Source organism: Procambarus clarkii, chromosome 45 (genome assembly GCF_040958095.1).
Source record: "Procambarus clarkii isolate CNS0578487 chromosome 45, FALCON_Pclarkii_2.0, whole genome shotgun sequence".
NCBI classification, from domain to species: Eukaryota; Metazoa; Arthropoda; class Malacostraca; order Decapoda; family Cambaridae; genus Procambarus; species Procambarus clarkii.
This window is the reverse complement of record NC_091194.1, coordinates 30180659-30193523: the sequence shown is the minus strand read 5'-3', so window position 1 is coordinate 30193523 and position 12865 is coordinate 30180659.

Here is a 12865-nt window from a genome sequence, read left to right as displayed (position 1 = left end):
GACTAAAATGTTTCTGATTTTCCGTTTATATTACCGATGGAAGATGTACACGTAAAACCGCTCTAATCCGGCTGAAACGTCGATATATGCAATAAAAACCGAACATCTCCCCTTTTCAATATCCTACTCAGTATTTTAACGAGAAACAAATGGTTGATTGAAAATAAAGTATTTAAGGGTTATTTCTAATCAATTATGTGTTTGCATCATTTTTATCGTATATATAATGAATTAATAACAATAAACTGAAAATTCACAAAAACGTGGAAAAAACGGCAAAATATTGCCTAATTCGATGATATTTTGCTTAAATAACATAAAGGAAAAGGGGATGATAAACGTCAATATATTGCTAAATTCGATGATTTTTCGTACGAAACAAAATGCAAGAAAACTTGCTTAAAATGCATTATTATGCGAAATTCTGAGATTTGAAGGCCAAATCACATATCGTGATACTACATGAAATAGTATCGAAATATTGGTAAAAATGAATATATATACGTAATATCAAACTACATGAAAAACGTGAAAAATGTCACTATATAACTATATTTGAGGATTTTAACTTCAAATCATAGAGCGAGGTTTCGTATTATTTAGATCCAAGAAAAGACATATGACAATGTTGTTTCTAATAAAAATGATAAAAATCAATGTGTTTTCATTAGAATTAACTCAAATGTTACTGATTTTCCTTTTATATTACCGATGGAAGATGTACACGAATACATCTCTATTCCGGCTGAAACGTCGATATATGCAATAAAAACAGAACTTCTCCCATTTTCAATATCTTACTCAGTATTTTAACGAGAAACAAATAGTTGATTGAAAATGAAATATTTAATATTATTATCTAATCAATTATGTGTTTGCATCATTTTTATCGTATATATAATGAATTAATACTGAAAATTCACAAAAAACGTGGAAAAACAGCAAAATATTGCCTAATTCGATGATATTTTGTTTATATCACATAAAGGAAAAGGGGATGATAAACGTCAAAATATTGCAATATTCGATGATTTTTAGTACGAAACAAAATGCAAGAAAACTTGCTTAAAATGGAATATTATGCAAAATTCTGATGTTTAAAGACCAAATCACATATCGTGATACTACATGAAATAGTATCGAAATATTGGTAAAAACGAATATATTCACGTGAAGTCACACCACATATTTGAGGATTTTAACTTCAAATCATAAAGCGAGGTTTCGTATTATTTAGATCATAGAAAAGAAATATAAAAATGTTATTTCCAATACAAATGATAAAAATCAATGTGTTTTCATTAGAATTAAAATAAAATATTATACGACATTCTGAGATTTGAAGGCCAAATCTCATATTGTTATACTACATGAAATAGTATCGAAATATTGGTAAAAATGAATATATTTACGTAATATCAAACTACATGATTAACGTGAAAAATTCACTATTTTACCATATTTGAGGATTTTAACTTCAAATCATAGAGCGAGGTTTCGTATTATTTAGATCCAAGAAAAGACATATGAAAATGGTGTTTCCAATACAAATGATAAAAGACAATGTGTTTTCATTAGAATTAACTAAAATGTTCCTGATTTTCAGTTTATATTACCGATGGAAGATGTACACGAAAAGCGCTCAATTCCGGCTGAAACGTCGATATATGCAATAAAACCGAATTTCTCCCCTTTTCAATATCTTACTTAGTATTTTAACGAGAAACAAATAGTTGATTGAAAAGGAAGTATTTAAGCTTATTATCTAATCAATTATGTGTTTGCATCATTTTTATCGTATATATAATGAATTAATACCCATAAACTGAAAATTCACAAAAACGTGGAAAAACAGCAAAATATTGCCTAATTCGATGATATTTTGTTTAAATCACATAAAGGAAAAGGGGATGATAAACGTCAAAATATTGCTAAATTCGATGATTTTTCGTACGAAACAAAATGCAAGAAAACTTGCTTAAAATGCAATATTATGCGAAATTCTGAGATTTGAAGGCCAAATCACATATCGTGATACTACATGAAATAGTATCGAAATATTGGTAAAAATTAATATATTTACGTAATATCAAACTACATGAAAAACGTGAAAAAAGTCACTATTTTGCCATATTTGAGGATTTTAACTTCAAATCATAGAGCGAGGTTTCGTATTATTTAGATCCAAGAAAAGACATATGACAATGTTGTTTCCAATACAAATGATAAAAACCAGAGGGTTTTCATTAGAATTAACTAAAATGTTCCTGATTTTCCGTTTATATTACCGATGGAAGATGTACACGTAAAACCGCTTTAATCCGGCTGAAATGTCGATATATGCAATAAAAACCGAACTTCTCCCCTTTTCAATATCCTACTCAGTATTTTAACGAGATACAAATAGTTGATTGAAAATAAAGTACTTAAGGTTAATTTCTAATCAATTATGTGTTTGCATCATTTTTATCGTATATTTAATGAATTAATAACAATAAACTGAAAATTCACAAAAACGTGGAAAAACGGCAAAATATTGCTTAATTCGATGATATTTTGTTTAAATCACATACAGGAAAGGGGATGATGTACGTGAAAATATTGCTAAATTCGATGATTTTTCGTACGAAACAAAATGCAAGAAAATTTGCTTAAAATGCATTATTATGCAAAATTCTGAGAATTGAAGGCAAAATCACATATCGTGATACTACATGAAATAGTATCGAAATATTGGTAAAAACGAATATATTTACGTAAAATCACACTACATGAAAAACGTGAAAAAAATCACTATTTTACCATATATGAGGATTTGAACTTCAAATCATAGAGCGAGGTTTCGTATTATTAGGTCCAAGAAAAGACATATGACAATGTTGTTTCTAATAAAAATTATAAAAAATCAATGTGTTTTCATTAGAATTAACTAAAATGTTCCTGATTTTCCGTTTATATTACCGATGGAAGATGTAAACGAAAAACGCTCTAATCCGGCTTAAGCGTCGATATATGCAATAAAAACAGAACTTCTCCCCTTTTCAATATCTTACTCTGTATTTTAACGAGAAAGAAATAGATGATTGAAAATGAAGTATTTAAGGTTATTATCTAATTAATTATGTGTTTGCATCATTTATATCGTATATTTAATGAATTATTAACAATAAACTGAAATTTCACAAAAACGTGGAAAAACGGCAAAATATTGCCTAATTCGATGATATTTTGTTTAAATCACATAAAAGAAGAGGAGATGATAAACCTCAAAATATTGCTAAATTCGATGATTTTTTGTACGAAACAAAATGCAAAAAAACATGCTTAAAATGCAATATTATGCGACATTCTGAGATTTGAAGTACAAATCACTTATTGTGATACTACATGAAATAGTATCGAAATATTGGTAAAAATGAATATATCTACGTAATATCAAACTAAATGATTAACGTGAAAAAGTCACTATTTTACCATATATGATGATTTTAACTTCAAATCATAGAGCGAGGTTTCGTATTAATTAGATCTAAGAAAAGATATATGAGAATGGTGTTTCCAATACAAATGATAAAAAGCAATGTGTTTTCATTAGAATTAACTAAAATGTTCTTGATTTTCCGTTTATATTACCGATGGAAGATGTACACGTAAAACCGCTCTAATCCGGCTGTAACGTCGATATATGCAATAAAATCCGAACTTCTCCAATTTTCAATATCTTACTCAGTATTTTAACGAGAAACAAATAGGTGATTGAAAATGAAGTATTTAAGGTTATTATCTAATCAATTATGTATTTGCATCATTTTTATCGTATATATAATGAATTTATACCCATAGACTGAAAATTCACAAAAAAAGTGGAAAAACGGCAAAATATTGCCTAATTCGATGATATTTTGTTTAAATCACATAAAGGAAAAAAAGATAATAAACGTCAAAATATTGCTAAATTCGATGATTTTTCGTACGAAACAAAATGCAAGAAAACTTGCTTAAAATGCAATATTATGCGAAATTCTGATATTTGAAGGCCAACTCACATATCGTGATACTACATGAAATAGTATCGAAATATTGGTAAAAATGAATATATTTACGTAATATCAAACTACATGAAAAACGTGAAAAAGTCACTATTATACCATATTTGAGGATTTTAACTTCAAATCATAGAGCGAGGTTTCGTATTATTTAGATCCAAGAAAAGACATATGACAATGTTATTTCCAATACAAATGATAAAAACCAATGGAATTAACTAAAATGTTTCTGATTTTCCGTTTATATTACCGATGGAAGATGTACACGTAAAACCGTTCTAATCCGGCTGAAACGTCGATATATGCAATAAAAACCGAACTTCTCCCCTTTTCAATATCTTACTCGGTATTTTAACGAGAAACAAATAGTTGATTGAAAATTAAGTATTTAATGTTATTATTTAATCAATTATGTGTTTGCATCATTTTTATCGTATATATAATGAATTAATACTGAAAATTCACAAAAACGTGGAAAAACAGCAAAATATTGCCTAATTCGATGATATTTTGTTTAATTCACATAAAGGAAAAGGGGATAATAAACATCAAAATATTGCTAAATTCGATGATTTTTCGTACGAAACAAGAAGCAAGAATATTGCTTAAAATGCAATATTATACGAAATTCTGAGATTTGAATGTTAAATCACATATCGTGATACTACATGAAATAGTATCGAAATATTGGTAAAAATTAGTGTATTCACGTAATATCAAACTACATGAAAAACGTGAAAAAATCACTATTTACCAATGTTTGAGAAAATGATACTGAAAATTCACAAAAACGTGGAAAAACGGCAAAATATTGCCTAATTCAATGAGATTTTGTTTAAATAACATAAAGAAAAGGGAATGATAAACGTCAAAATATTGCTAAATTCGATGATTTTTGGTACGAAACAAAATGCAAGAAAACTTGCTTAAAATGCATTATTATACGAAATTCTGAGATATGAAGGCCAAATCACTTATCTTGATACTACATGAAATAGTATCGAAATATTGGTAAAAATGAATATATTTACGTAATATTAAACTACATGAAAAACGTGAAAAATTCACTATTTAACCATATTAGAGGATTTTAACTTCAAATCATAGAGCGAGGTTTCGTATTATTTAGATCCAAGAAAAGACATATGACATTGTGTCCAATACAAATGATAAAAATCAATGTGTTTTCATTAGAATTAACTAAAATGTTCCTGATTTTCCATTTATATTACCGATGAAAGATGTACACGAAAACAGCTCTATTCTGGCTGGAACGTCGATATATGCAATAAAAACCGAACTTCTCCAATTTTCAATATCTTACTCAGTATTTTAACGAGAAACAAATGGTTGATTGAAAATAAAGTATTTAAGGTTAATTTCTAATCAATTATGTGTTTGCATCATTTCTATCGTATATATAATGAATTATTAACAATAAACTGAAAATTCACAAAAACGTGGAAAAACGGCAAAATATTGCCTTATTAGACGATATTTTGTTTAAATAACATAAAGGGAGAGGAGATGATAAACGTCAAAATATTGCTAAATTCGATGATTTTTCGTACGAAACAAAATGCAAGAAAACTTGCTTAAAATGCAATATTATGCGACATTCTGAAATTTGAAGGCCAAATCACATATTGTGATAATACATGAAATAGTATCGAAATATTGGTAAAATGAATATATTTACGTAATATCAAACTAAATATTTAACGTGAAAAAGTCACTATTTTACCATATTTGAGAATTTTAACTACAAATCATAGAGCGAGGTTTCGTATTATTTTGATCCAAGAAAAGACATATGACAATGTTGTTTCCAATACAAATAATGAAAACCAATGGAATTAACTAAAATGTTCCTGATTTTCCGTTTATATTACCGATGGAAGATGTACACGTAAAACCGGTCTAATCCGGCTGAAACGTCGATATATGCAATAAAAACTGAACTTCAATTTTCAATATCTTACTTAGTATTTTAACGAGAAACAAATAGATGATTGAAAATGAAGTATTTAAGGTTATTATCTAATCAATTATGTATTTGCATCATTTTTATCGTATATATAATGAATTTATACCCATAGACTGAAAATTCACAAAAACGTGGAAAAACTGCAAAATATTGCCTAATTCGATTATATTTTGTTTAAATCACATAAAGGAAAAAAAGATAATAATCGTGAAAATATTGCTAAATTCGATGATTTTTCGTACGAAACAAAATGCAAGAAAACTTGCTTAAAATGCAATATTATGCGAAATTCTGAGATTTGAAGGCCAACTCACATATCGTGATACTATATGAAATAGTATCGAAATATTGGTAAAAATGAATATATTTACGTAATATCAAACTACATGAAAAACGTGAAAAAGTCACTATTTTACCGTATTTGGGGGATTTTAACTTCAAATCATAGAGCGAGGTTTCGTATTATTTAGATCCAAGAAAAGACATATGACAATGTTTTTTCCAATACAAATGATAAAAACCAATGGAATTAACTAAAATGTTTCTGATTTTCCGTTTATATTACCGATGGAAGATGTACACGTAAAACCGTTCTAATCCGGCTGAAACGTCGATATATGCAATAAAAACTGAACTTTTCCCCTTTTCAATATCCTACTCAGTATTTTAACAAGAAACCAATGGTTGATTGAAAATGAAGTATTAAGGTTATTATCTAATCAATTATGTGTTTGCATCATTTTTATCGTATATTTAATGAACTAATAACAATAAACTGAAAATTCACAAAAACGTGGAAAAACGGCAAAATATTGCCTAATTCGATGATATTTTGTTTAAATAACATAAAGGAAAAGGGGATGATAAACGTCAAAATATTGCTAAATTCGATGATTTTTCGTACGAAACAAAATGCAAAAAAACTTGCTTAAAATGCATTATTATGCGAAATTCTGAGATTTGAAGGCCAAATCACATATCGTGAAATAGTATCGAAATATTGGTAAAAATGAATATATATACGTAATATCAAACTACATGAAAAACGTGAAAAAAGTCACTATATTTGAGGATTTTAACTTCAAATCATAGATCGAGGTTTCGTATTATGTAGATCCAAGAAAAGACATATGACAATGTTGTTTCCAATAAAAATGATAGAAATCAATGTGTTTTCATTAGAATTAACTAAAATATTCCTGATTTTCCGTTTATATTACCGATGGAAGATGTACACGAAAACATATCTATTCCGGCTGAAACGTCGATATATGCAATAAAAACAGAACTTCTCCCCTTTTCAATATCTTACTCAGTATTTTAACGAGAAACAAATAGTTGATTGAAAATGAAGTATTTAATGTTATTATCTAATCAATTATGTGTTTGCATCATTTTTATCGCATATATAATGAATTAATACTGAAAATTCACAAAAACGTGGAAAAACAGCAATTATTGCCTAATTCGATGATATTTTGTTTAATTCACATAAAGGAAAAGGGGATTATAAACGTCAAAATATTGCTAAATTCGATGATTTTTCGTACGAAACAAAATGCAAGAATATTGCTTAAAATGCAATATTATGCGAAATTCTGAGATTTGAAGGCCAAATCACATATCGTGATACTATATGAAATAGTATCGAAATATTGGTAAAAATTAATGTGTTTACGTAAAATCAAACTACATGAAAAACGTGAAAAAATCACTATTTACCAATATTTGAGGATTTTAACTTAAAATCATAGAGCGAGATTTCATATTATTTAGATTCAAGAAAAGACATATGACAATGTTGTTTCCAATACAAATGATAAAAACCAATGGAATTGACTAAAATGTTTCTGATTTTCCGTTTATATTACCGATGGAAGATGTACACGTAAAACCGCTGTAATCCGGCTGAAACGTCGATATATGCAATAAAAACCGAACATCTCCCCTTTTCAATATCCTACTCAGTATTTTAACGAGAAACAAATGGTTGATTGAAAATAAAGTATTTAAGGGTTATTTCTAATCAATTATGTGTTTGCATCATTTTTATCGTATATATAATGAATTAATAACAATTAACTGAAAATTCACAAAAACGTGGAAAAAACGGCAAAATATTGCCTAATTCGATGATATTTTGCTTAAATAACATAAAGGAAAAGGGGATGATAAACGTCAAAATATTGCTAAATTCGATGATTTTTCGTACGAAACAAAATGCAAGAAAACTTGCTAAAAATGCATTATTATGCGAAATTCTGAGATTTGAAGGCCAAATCACATATCGTGATACTACATGAAATAGTACGAAATATTGGTAAAAATTAATGTTTTTACGTAAAATCAAACTACATGAAAAACGTGAAAAAATCACTATTTACCAATATTTGAGGATTTTAACTTCAAATCATAGAGCGAGATTTCATTTTATTTAGATTCAAGAAAAGACATATGACAATGTTGTTTCCAATACAAATGATAAAAACCAATGGAATTGACTAAAATGTTTCTGAATTTCCGTTTATATTACCGATGGAAGATGTACACGTAAAACTGCTCTAATCCGGCTGAAACGTCGATATATGCAATAAAAACCGAACATCTCCCCTTTTCAATATCCTACTCAGTATTTTAACGAGAAACAAATGGTTGATTGAAAATAAAGTATTTAAGGGTTATTTCTAATCAATTATGTGTTTGCATCATTTTTATCGTATATATAATGAATTAATACCCATAAACTGAAAATTCACCAAAACGTGGAAAAACGGCAAAATATTGCCTAATTCGATGATATTTTGTTTAAATCACATGAAGGAAAAGGGGATGATAAACGTCAAAATATTGCTAAATTCGATGATTTTTCGTACGAAACAAAATGCAAGAAAACTTGCTTAAAATGCAATATTATGCGAAATTCTGAGATTTGAAGGCCAAATCACATATCGTGATACTACATGAAATAGTATCGAAATATTGGTAAAAATGAATATATTTACGTAATATCAAACTACATGAAAAACGTGAAAAAAGTCACTATTTTGCCATATATGAGGATTTTAACTTCAAATCATAGAGCGAGGTTTCGTATTATTTAGATCCAAAAAAAGACATATGACAATGTTGTTTCCAATACAAATGATAAAAACCAGAGTGTTTTCATTAGAATTAACTAAAAAGTTCCTGATTTTCCGTTTATATTACCGACGGAAGATGTACACGTAAAACCGCTTTAATCCGGCTGAAACGTCGATATATGCAATAAAAACCGAACTTCTCCCCTTTTCGATATCCTACTCAGTATTTTAACGAGATACAAATGGTCGATGGAAAATAAAATACTTAAGGTTAATTTCTAATCAATTATGTGTTTGCATCATTTTTATAGTATATTTAATGAATTAATAACAATAAACTGAAAATTCACAAAAACGTGAAAAAACGGCAAAATATTGCTTAATTCGATGATATTTTGTTTAAATCACATACAGGAAAAGGGGATGATGAACGTGAAAATATTGCTAAATTCGATGATTTTTCGTACGAAACAAAATGCAAGAAAATTTGCTTAAAATGCTTTATTATGCAAAATTCTGAGAATTGAAGGCAAAATCACATATCGTGATACTACATGAAATAGTATCGAAATATTGGTAAAAATGAATATATATACGTAATATCAAACTACATGAAAAACGTGAAAAAAGTCACTATATAACTATATTTGAGGATTTTAACTTCAAATCATAGAGCGAGGTTTCGTATTATTTAGATCCAAGAAAAGACATATGACAATGTTGTTTCCAATAAAAATGATAAAAATCAATGTGTTTTCATTAGAATTAACTAAAATGTTCCTGATTTTCCGTTTATATTACCGATGGAAGATGTACACGTAAAACCGCTTTAATCCGGCTGAAACGTCGATATATGCAATAAAAACCGAACTTCTCCCCTTTTCAATATCCTACTCAGTATTTTAACGAGATACAAATGGTCGATTGAAAATAAAATACTTAAGGTTAATTTCTAATCAATTATGTGTTTGCATCATTTTTATCGTATATTTAATGAATTAATAACAATAAACTGAAAATTCACAAAAACGTGAAAAAATGGCAAAATATTGCTTAATTCGATGATATTTTGTTTAAATCACATACAGGAAAAGGGGATGATGAACGTGAAAATATTGCTAAATTCGATGATTTTTCGTACGAAACAAAATGCAAGAAAATTTGCTTAAAATGCTTTATTATGCAAAATTCTGAGACTTGAAGGCAAAATCACATATCGTGATACTACATGAAATAGTATCGAAATATTGGTAAAAATGAATATATATACGTAATATCAAACTACATGAAAAACGTGAAAAAAGTCACTATATAACTATATTTGAGGATTTTAACTTCAAATCATAGAGCGAGGTTTCGTATTATTTAGATCCAAGAAAAGACATATGACAATGTTGTTTCCAATAAAAATGATAAAAATCAATGTGTTTTCATTAGAATTAACTCAAATGTTACTGATTTTCCTTTTATATTACCGATGGAAGATGTACACGAATACATCTCTATTCCGGCTGAAACGTCGATATATGCAATAAAAACAGAACTTCTCCCATTTTCAATATCTTACTCAGTATTTTAACGAGAAACAAATAGTTGATTGAAAATGAAATATTTAATATTATTATCTAATCAATTATGTGTTTGCATCATTTTTATCGTATATATAATGAATTAATACTGAAAATTCACAAAAAACGTGGAAAAACAGCAAAATATTGCCTAATTCGATGATATTTTGTTTATATCACATAAAGGAAAAGGGGATGATAAACGTCAAAATATTGCAATATTCGATGATTTTTAGTACGAAACAAAATGCAAGAAAACTTGCTTAAAATGCAATATTATGCAAAATTCTGATGTTTAAAGACCAAATCACATATCGTGATACTACATGAAATAGTATCGAAATATTGGTAAAAACGAATATATTCACGTGAAGTCACACCACATATTTGAGGATTTTAACTTCAAATCATAAAGCGAGGTTTCGTATTATTTAGATCATAGAAAAGAAATATAAAAATGTTATTTCCAATACAAATGATAAAAATCAATGTGTTTTCATTAGAATTAAAATAAAATATTATACGACATTCTGAGATTTGAAGGCCAAATCTCATATTGTTATACTACATGAAATAGTATCGAAATATTGGTAAAAATGAATATATTTACGTAATATCAAACTACATGATTAACGTGAAAAATTCACTATTTTACCATATTTGAGGATTTTAACTTCAAATCATAGAGCGAGGTTTCGTATTATTTAGATCCAAGAAAAGACATATGAAAATGGTGTTTCCAATACAAATGATAAAAAACAATGTGTTTTCATTAGAATTAACTAAAATGTTCCTGATTTTCCGTTTATATTACCGATGGAAGATGTACACGAAAAGCGCTCAATTCCGGCTGAAACGTCGATATATGCAATAAAACCGAATTTCTCCCCTTTTCAATATCTTACTTAGTATTTTAACGAGAAACAAATAGTTGATTGAAAAGGAAGTATTTAAGCTTATTATCTAATCAATTATGTGTTTGCATCATTTTTATCGTATATATAATGAATTAATACCCATAAACTGAAAATTCACAAAAACGTGGAAAAACGGCAAAATATTGCCTAATTCGATGATATTTTGTTTAAATCACATAAAGGAAAAGGGGATGATAAACGTCAAAATATTGCTAAATTCGATGATTTTTCGTACGAAACAAAATGCAAGAAAACTTGCTTAAAATGCAATATTATGCGAAATTCTGAGATTTGAAGGCCAAATCACATATCGTGATACTACATGAAATAGTATCGAAATATTGGTAAAAATTAATATATTTACGTAATATCAAACTACATGAAAAACGTGAAAAAAGTCACTATTTTGCCATATTTGAGGATTTTAACTTCAAATCATAGAGCGAGGTTTCGTATTATTTAGATCCAAGAAAAGACATATGACAATGTTGTTTCCAATACAAATGATAAAAACCAGAGTGTTTTCATTAGAATTAACTAAAATGTTCCTGATTTTCCGTTTATATTACCGATGGAAGATGTACACGTAAAACCGCTTTAATCCGGCTGAAATGTCGATATATGCAATAAAAACCGAACTTCTCCCCTTTTCAATATCCTACTCAGTATTTTAACGAGATACAAATAGTTGATTGAAAATAAAGTACTTAAGGTTAATTTCTAATCAATTATGTGTTTGCATCATTTTTATCGTATATTTAATGAATTAATAACAATAAACTGAAAATTCACAAAAACGTGGAAAAACGGCAAAATATTGCTTAATTCGATGATATTTTGTTTAAATCACATACAGGAAAGGGGATGATGTACGTGAAAATATTGCTAAATTCGATGATTTTTCGTACGAAACAAAATGCAAGAAAATTTGCTTAAAATGCATTATTATGCAAAATTCTGAGAATTGAAGGCAAAATCACATATCGTGATACTACATGAAATAGTATCGAAATATTGGTAAAAACGAATATATTTACGTAAAATCACACTACATGAAAAACGTGAAAAAAATCACTATTTTACCATATATGAGGATTTGAACTTCAAATCATAGAGCGAGGTTTCGTATTATTAGGTCCAAGAAAAGACATATGACAATGTTGTTTCTAATAAAAATTATAAAAAATCAATGTGTTTTCATTAGAATTAACTAAAATGTTCCTGATTTTCCGTTTATATTACCGATGGAAGATGTAAACGAAAAACG